This window comes from Porites lutea, chromosome 2, assembly GCF_958299795.1.
Source record: "Porites lutea chromosome 2, jaPorLute2.1, whole genome shotgun sequence".
NCBI lineage: Eukaryota > Metazoa > Cnidaria > Anthozoa > Scleractinia > Poritidae > Porites > Porites lutea.
This window is the reverse complement of record NC_133202.1, coordinates 22506642-22514683: the sequence shown is the minus strand read 5'-3', so window position 1 is coordinate 22514683 and position 8042 is coordinate 22506642.

Below are 8042 nucleotides of genomic sequence, written 5' to 3'. Positions count from 1 at the left end.
TCGGTAGGTAATGATGACGTTTCTATTGTTTGCGCCCGCAAGTACGAAATGGTTAGGATGACGTAAAGACAGAAAATCCCGAAGGGACCGCTCAAGTAGATTTTGTGACATTTATTGTGCAGTCATACTTCGATACTCTTTTGCGTTGCGCAGTGATATTCTGTAGAGCAGTTGTTTTGAAAGTTATGGACCAAAAGACACTTGTTAAGCGCAGGCGCGTTTAACTGTGTAGATATATAAACACTTGGAGAGTTTACCAGACACGAGTTCACAAATCTTTGATTTATATTGGAAACCTTGCCAGACAATCTTTCTCTCTCTTTGACCGGAATAAGACTCAGCCCCAAACAAGCAAGACGAGTGAACAACGGCTAGTTTATCACTAGCAGATTGATGGACATTTACAGAAATTCGCCGTCAATCAAATTCTGTGCTGCCTTATTCCCTGCTCACAGATGTCCTTCCGTTATAAAGTTTCAAATAAGACTAGAATGGGCTAGCGTGAATCGATCAAACGTCTTTTTAATTTCTAAGGCTTACTTTCCGGCAAATAAAATGAACTGAATGTAAAAAGGGAAAGAGAAATAGCGAAAAATTCAACTTCTAATTAAATCTTTTCTTATGGTTTAGAATAAACTATTCTCGAAACTGAGAATGTTTTGATCAAAGCTGTGTAAATCGAGCTGAAACTGTGCATGGAACCTTGCGTTTCCTGTATTTATCTCACCTATTGTATGGAATATGTGTGAAAATCTTCATTATGAATCGGTATATTTCAAAGAGCTACACAACCAGCAAGAATACTATTGACCAACAATATACAGAACGGGGGCAGCTGTAGTGTCAACTATTATTAGTTATACAATGATGTAAATGCTACGCGCGCTGTGATTGGTCGTTGCCCTTGATCTATTAGAGTACAGATACATGGATGACGTCACGGGAAATTGTTTTCTTTGTTTTGTTCAATATGGCACGCGGTTTTGAAAATGTTTGTGAGATTATTTCGGATTGAGGCAAGTGAAAGCTTCGGAAAAAGTTTAGCAGGAGCTATTTACAAAGAAGAAAAATGGAGAAACGGAGACCAAAAAAGCTATTGACTACTTGACAATGCCTAAACTACAAGAAATCTTCACAACAGTTGCCATCGTGTGTCTTCGCTACGAGAGACTCGCTGTTTTGCAAAATGTTTTCGCTATTATTCTTCTTTGAGCAAGAAAAGACGGTGAAAAACTTTTCGAAGAAACTGTACACAAGTAAGAGAAAGAAGAAGCTAAGATGAAAAGTTGGGTTTGGGACTTAAAAAAATGCCTAAACTAGCACAAATCCTCAAAAGGTCAAGCGGTTCGAGGCAGGTATGTGTATCGGTCTTTTTCTTTTCTGATCATTGTATAAAACAAATGGATTCCCTGTTGCCATGGGTCTGTTCAGTAATAGATCACAGAGGACGTCAAAATGTGGTAAAAACAACAGTGACACACTCACCTGCGGCTCGTGTGCCACTTCTCTGTTTTTACGACATTTTGACGTCATCTGTGATCTATTACTGAACAGACGCACGGCAACATGGAATCTATTTGTTAATTATACAAACGACCGGTTTCAATAGACCGGTAAAATTTCTCATTTTATTAAAGCACTGAGGTTACGACAACTTCGAGTTAAACTGATTTCACGGGTTGTCAGAGTGCAGCGATTCCCTTTTCCCAGATCAGCGCCGACTCATTTAGCTTCAACATTCAGGAATGCTCTCGATCTCTTTACGCCTTCATTGCCTCTCGCCCGACATGTTTTGCACGGCGTTTAGTCATGCGAAATCTCCGCGAAACATCCAAGCAGCGCGCGAGGTAACTTTATCCTGATTCTAAAAATAACTCGAGACGAATTACCTATGGAATAGGGTGTGTAAGGGGGATGCCTTCTCTGTCCCCTTTATCCTCTCTTGTCGAAGTATCTTTCTCTGCCATTCACATTGTTTGAACCTTATGGAGCTGTATTTATTATGAATTCAAAGATACATTTGAGGAAAAATAGCTGAAACGAGTATTTCAAAACCATTCGGCATCATTTCCGTGTTTATTCACTCTCCGGCTTTGTATAGGCCGCTCGATTAACAGACTGGTCTTCTTCTGCGCTGCTCTCGCTCAAGTTCAAGTCACCGTGACCGTTCTTTCGGTGTTAAGCCTTCCACGGCAAGGATTTCCAGCCACTTGTCCAATCGGGCACGTGTTGTGTTTGCAGCTGGCTGTTATTTGCCTCAAAAATACTTTGCGATTCGCCTACGTACAATAAACAGAGGATGAATAAAATAAGCCCAAGTCGCTGGACGTGTTGCCTGGAAACCCAAAATGCACGATAACGTCATGTTGAATGGCGTCGTAAGGATTTGTTTATGGCTTGTTGCTAGGCAACTGCGTATACTAAACCGATAGAAAGATGTATGACCAAAGCGAAATCGCAGTTCGCTTACGATCCTTGCGTGTTCCGCGCGCGCGACAAAATTATAAACTCGCTTCGCTCGCGGCCTAACGGCCTCTCGCTCCGCGAGCATTACTATTAATCTCTCTTTCGGGGGATAGTTCTGTTTTATAATTTATTATTCTCCATACCTTTTTTCTATGTCTATATATGTACTATGTATATTCAGTTATGTTTAAGTCTTCTTAAGGGGTAGTCTGCTACACAGCCGTTTTTAGGGTCGTCACGCAATGCTCCTCCCGACTATAACGGCTGCTGAAAACCGAGCTACATTCGTTTCCCGTGATTAGCCAATTATAATTCAGCTCCCATTTTCTGGAAGGTGTTCGCGCCACGTTTGCGGTACTGTGACTCCTCCAATCACAGCTTTGCTTTATCGGTGCCCCTTGTGTGAATGTCAATAATCAAAATCGTCGCGTGAAAACAAGAAATTAACTACAGTAGTGTTGTCGTAGTCGAGTCCTATTCAAAATTTAGGAGATAAGCAGCAGCAGCAAGCAAGTCGAGCAAATTGCGATGCACAGCATGGATGTGCTCATAAAGTTGCCAGGTATAGTTTCGGGAAATCGCTCATCGATAATTTATAACATTGCTGTTTGAATCAGTACCCTTCTTGAGAGTTTAGTCTTCACATGAACACAATGACACATCCGGCACATTAAATTCTTCACTACATATCAGTACACATGCACGTTAAATGAAGAACCAACCGATCCTGGTAAAAGTCTTCTAGGCCTATCAAACCTTTTTTTCACTTGGAACTTTCTTGACCGCTTATAACGAACTTTTTTGCAAATTAACCTCTTCGTTGCTTGAAAACACAGAGCCCGTCTAAATTCAGCGACGATTGATTGATTTGTCGCAAACTGAGAAGCGTGCTCGCTTCCTAGCGCCCTGAGGCTCACGTATTGTCAAATTTCTTATACATGATTGGCTTGTTCGTTAGACCACAAACACAAAGGGAAAGGAATGTAGTTCGGTTTTTAGCAGCCGTTTGTGGGGAGGAGCGTTGCGTGACGACACTAAAAACGGCTGTGTAGCAGACTACTTTAGGGGCTAAGTAATAGTTTGACTACTTGGAAGAGCCACTTTCTTCGCTATATTTACGTTTAACTTTGTCAACTAACAAATATGTGAGATTGTGCGCAATAATTAAAATCATTAAGGATGAGGTTTGTACACATTACCTACCGAAGCCTAATTTATTTCCCCCCTTCTGATTGGCTAAAAGCACACGCATAATTCATCATAAGCAGCTACTGATGACCAAATTTGGAAGAATTTTGCGATTAATGAACCCATGAAGTCAAAAGTGCAGCTTCCTTGAAGGGGAATGTACTGTTGACCAAGAAGACCTGGGGAAAAGGTTGAGTTGTTTTTGTCGTGAAAACCCAAAATGGCGGACATGGCACTCGTTTCAAGAGTACGAACTAGGCGAAATAATAGCTAAAAACATGGCAAGAACAGCAAGAAGACAACTCGAAGGGCGTCGTCTGCTATTGGAGAATGTTTGCGGAGCTGAACAAGCCTAAACGTACACTATCGAAGATGAACTTAACATCGATGGAGGTAAGCATGTTTTAGACATATTAAATTCTGCAAGCAGAATACTGCAATGCTGATCGTACTACGTGAAAATTAACTCTGCAAGACATCAGCACGGCACCGAAAGAACTCAAAAAAAGAGCGGGATTGTAGCCATAGACAGCTGTTTGCCCTCCTTGGGGCTCGTAAATATGGTGTAACAACCAGAAAGCTCTGGTGAAAAATATCCGCGCACTCTGATTTAAGCTCTGACCCAGAACTCTCAACACCCACAGAATCACGCCATACCACGTGTCTTCTGGGGGGCAAGAGTCCAAGAGTCAAGTTGATGTCTCGCAGAGAAAATAAATAATTGGCCAAAACCAACCTTAAACACATGGACAAAACCATGCAAAAATTACGGCATATCGGATCTATAAAAGATCTACGGCCCCAGAATACATAAAGTACAAACATTAACCACAAAGGACTGCAAAGGACCGCAAACGAATATGCCGGAGAACGTAGGATCTATGAAGACCTGATCAGCAAAAATGAAAATTAGAGATATTAAATTCTGCAAGCAGAATACTGCAGTGCTGATCGTACTACGTGAAAATTAACTCTGCAAGACATCAACACGACGAGCCCCAAAGAGGGCGAAACAGCTGTCTATGGCTACAATCCCGCTCTGTTTTGAGTTCTTTCGGTGTCGTGTTGATGTTTTGCAGAGTTAAGAGAGTGTCTCTGTAAGAGCGGTCCGGTTAATTTTGCTTGAGACACAGATTTAGCTCATTTCTTGTGTGTGGAAGACATTCATGTACCTATACTAAAACCAGAATCCGTTTGATGGGATCTCTTTATTTTTCAGAGTTTTACGGAAATTAAATTTCACTCGAGCGAAGGCCTGTCGTGACACTTTTCAAGACTTTAATTTGAGACAACTTTGGAGGACAATTTACAAAAAACTACGGGACTCAGCAAAAACCAAATACCACAGCCATGTATATTAAGTCTATCTTATCCATCGAGGCGACTTTCGTGAACATCACGTTTCAATCAAGCAAACAGGAAGACTTGAATGACACCATATCGGTTAGCTTAAGTCACACACGCGAAAACCGATCAAATTCAAGGTAAAGTTTTGAAAAAGTGGGGCGTTCTTAACTGATCCAACTAAGTAGCTAGGAAGTAGCATACCTGCCAACTCTCCCGGTTTTCCCGGAAGGCTCCAAGTTTTTCATCAAATCTCCCGATCTCCCGGTTAGAGCACCAAATCTCCCGGATAAAATGGACTTTTGGGCATTTCTGTGCTTTAGTTTGAAATTTAGTCCATTTTTTCACAAAAATCGAACTTTTTTTATTCATTGTACAGTTTCTGGGACATTTTTGCACATGTTTAGTCAATGACAAAGATTAGTTCGTCATTGCAATGATGAAAGCGCATTTTGATCCCTTGTACGTCATGTAAGACGTCATATAATGTCTCAAGGCAATTTGTTGGCGCGGGGGGGGGGGAGTGGGGGTGAAAGTGAGGCGTTCTTAACTGATCCAACTAATATAGATAGTAAGTAGGTGCTATAGAAAAGGTAACTACAGAAAAAAACTTTGCGGCCCGACCTTTACTAAAACTTTATAACTCCGTGAACTTACCTAATTTTCGGCAATCTCCAAGTTTGGCCGCCATTTTGAGGGACTTGTCAACATGAAGCGTAGCAGATATAGATCGAGCAGGTAGATCTAAAACTGTCAGAAATACATACGAAAGCATTCAAATGAACTTCACTTTCAATTCAAGGGGCAAAATTTGAAATTGTTCGTTAAACCTACCATTCCTACATCCCCATGAGACCATTTCTTCCAACTATTCAAACACTACAACTAGTGTTCGAATTCCCCTCGTCGATTCCACCGTAAGAAATAACCTGTGCCACCCAAGCTTCGACTCGAATGTGAAGTGCGAATCAAATAACATAACGGCTTCATTTTTCGAGGCAATATCACGCTGGTATTTTGATTTTCTGATCGACAAGAACGGTGATCAGGAAGTGATCGCCATGTTTACCTCATAAAGGTTACCGCTGACCAGCCGCTGAGTGAAAACAGTACGGCACACGGTGGGGTGGGTGGCGGTCTTATCGTCATAAGATATAAAAAGCTTTAGGACTCTCAGTCTAAACAGTGAAGACATGCTTCGTGGTACAGACAACTTTTATTTTATTCTCATAACTTTTTATGAGAAAAAAAAAACTTTTTATGAGTATGTAAATATATAAAAAACACCAAGGTTTTTATTTCTGACATTAGACTTGTGTGACTCTGACGTCAAGGAGGAAAAATTGAACTATTTTACCGTTTCCATGCTTAAGGAAATCTGTACTTTCTTGGAGCTCCCATTTAAATCTAGAGATTCCAAAGCTGTTCTAATGTCAATAACAAAGAAAATGACCCATGAATGCCAGTGCTCAGTGGAAGGATAATTACACCATCAAAATTGTAAGTTGGTTATGAAAATTACACTTTTTTCTGTTTTGCTTTGACTTTGTGACGTCGTTTTGTCACAATTTGAACAGACACGCGTCACTCTTACGTAATATTTCAACGGGAAACCAAACAGCATCATTTTATTTCCAAGTAGGTATATCTTCAGCCGTTCTTAGCCACCATTTTGCCAGAACAAAGCATATGTATATATTTAGAGTGGTACACAAAAAAAACAGTTTACTTGTAAAAACCTTTGTGTTTTTTATATCTTTACATACTTATAAACAAATTGTAGGGGGTAACTGAAAATGAAAAAGAAAAGGTGTCCTTCATAGCAGTCTTTCAAATTTCCTTTTAGCCAACAGGGAGTCGTGCAGAGGCATGGGGCGAAAGCAACCAAAAAATTAGGAGCAGGGGGAGGAGCTCATTTAGCTGGCCCTTTGCATGTATTTGTATATACAATGTAATAAGCGTGGTACACCAAAATATTGGCTTACTTATAAAACTCTTTGTCGTTGTCGTATGAAAAAAAATGTACAGGAAAATTGCAAATGAAAAGAATAGGGTTTAGTGATAAAAGGTCACATCGAATCAAGGAATGAGCTCCAAAACTAATATAGTTCACTTGACAATTGTATGTCAGGCTTATAAGTGGAAAACGCTAAAAATTGTACATGGCATGCTACTAGTTTTATTAACACCTTACGTAAATGACATTGGTTACTGTTACGGAAATCATATTTTAGAGTCAGCTTTGTATAAAGTAATGATTTTGCATACATTCTTGGGAACAGCAAGAATGATTTAGAACAAACATTTTAAGTATAGTGTTCATTCCGTGCAATAAGGCATAAATAAAAGGTTCTGGAAGAAAAGACACCTTATTTTATACCACTGATGACAAGCAAAAAGGTCATATGGGTACCTCGGTTAAAAATATTTAAATAACTCTATTAATTAATACCAGTTCTAATTTAAAGGAAAAAGTTATGAGAATAAAATAAAAGTTGTCTGTACCACGAAGCATACCTTCACTGTTTAGACTGAGAGTCCTGAAGCTTTTTTAGCATGTATTCGAATAACGTAAAATTCCGAAAATAAGCCCCTCCGAATATAAGCCCCCCACTCCGGTAACGTAAAAAACCGTCCGTTAAATCGCCCCTCCAAATATAAGCCCTTCGGGGGCTTGTACTTGGAAAATTGCCCTCAAATACAAAGTAAAACAAAGCAAAAATGGTAAATTTACTTCCAACTATACGGCTAACCCGTTCGATTTTGAAACGCAAATTTCCCTCCGTAGATAAGCCCCTCCAAATGTAAGCCCTTCCAAAAATAAGCCACTCAAAAAGGGCCTTTGAAAAATATAAGCCCCGGGGCTTATTTTAGGAATTTTACGGTATCTTATAACGATGAGCCCGCCACCCACCCCACCCCGCGCCGTACTGTTTTCACTCAGCGGCTGGTCAGCGGTAACCTTTATAAGGTAAACATGGTGATCACTTCCTGATCACCGTTCTTGTCGATCAGAAAATCAAAATACCAGCGTGATATTGCCT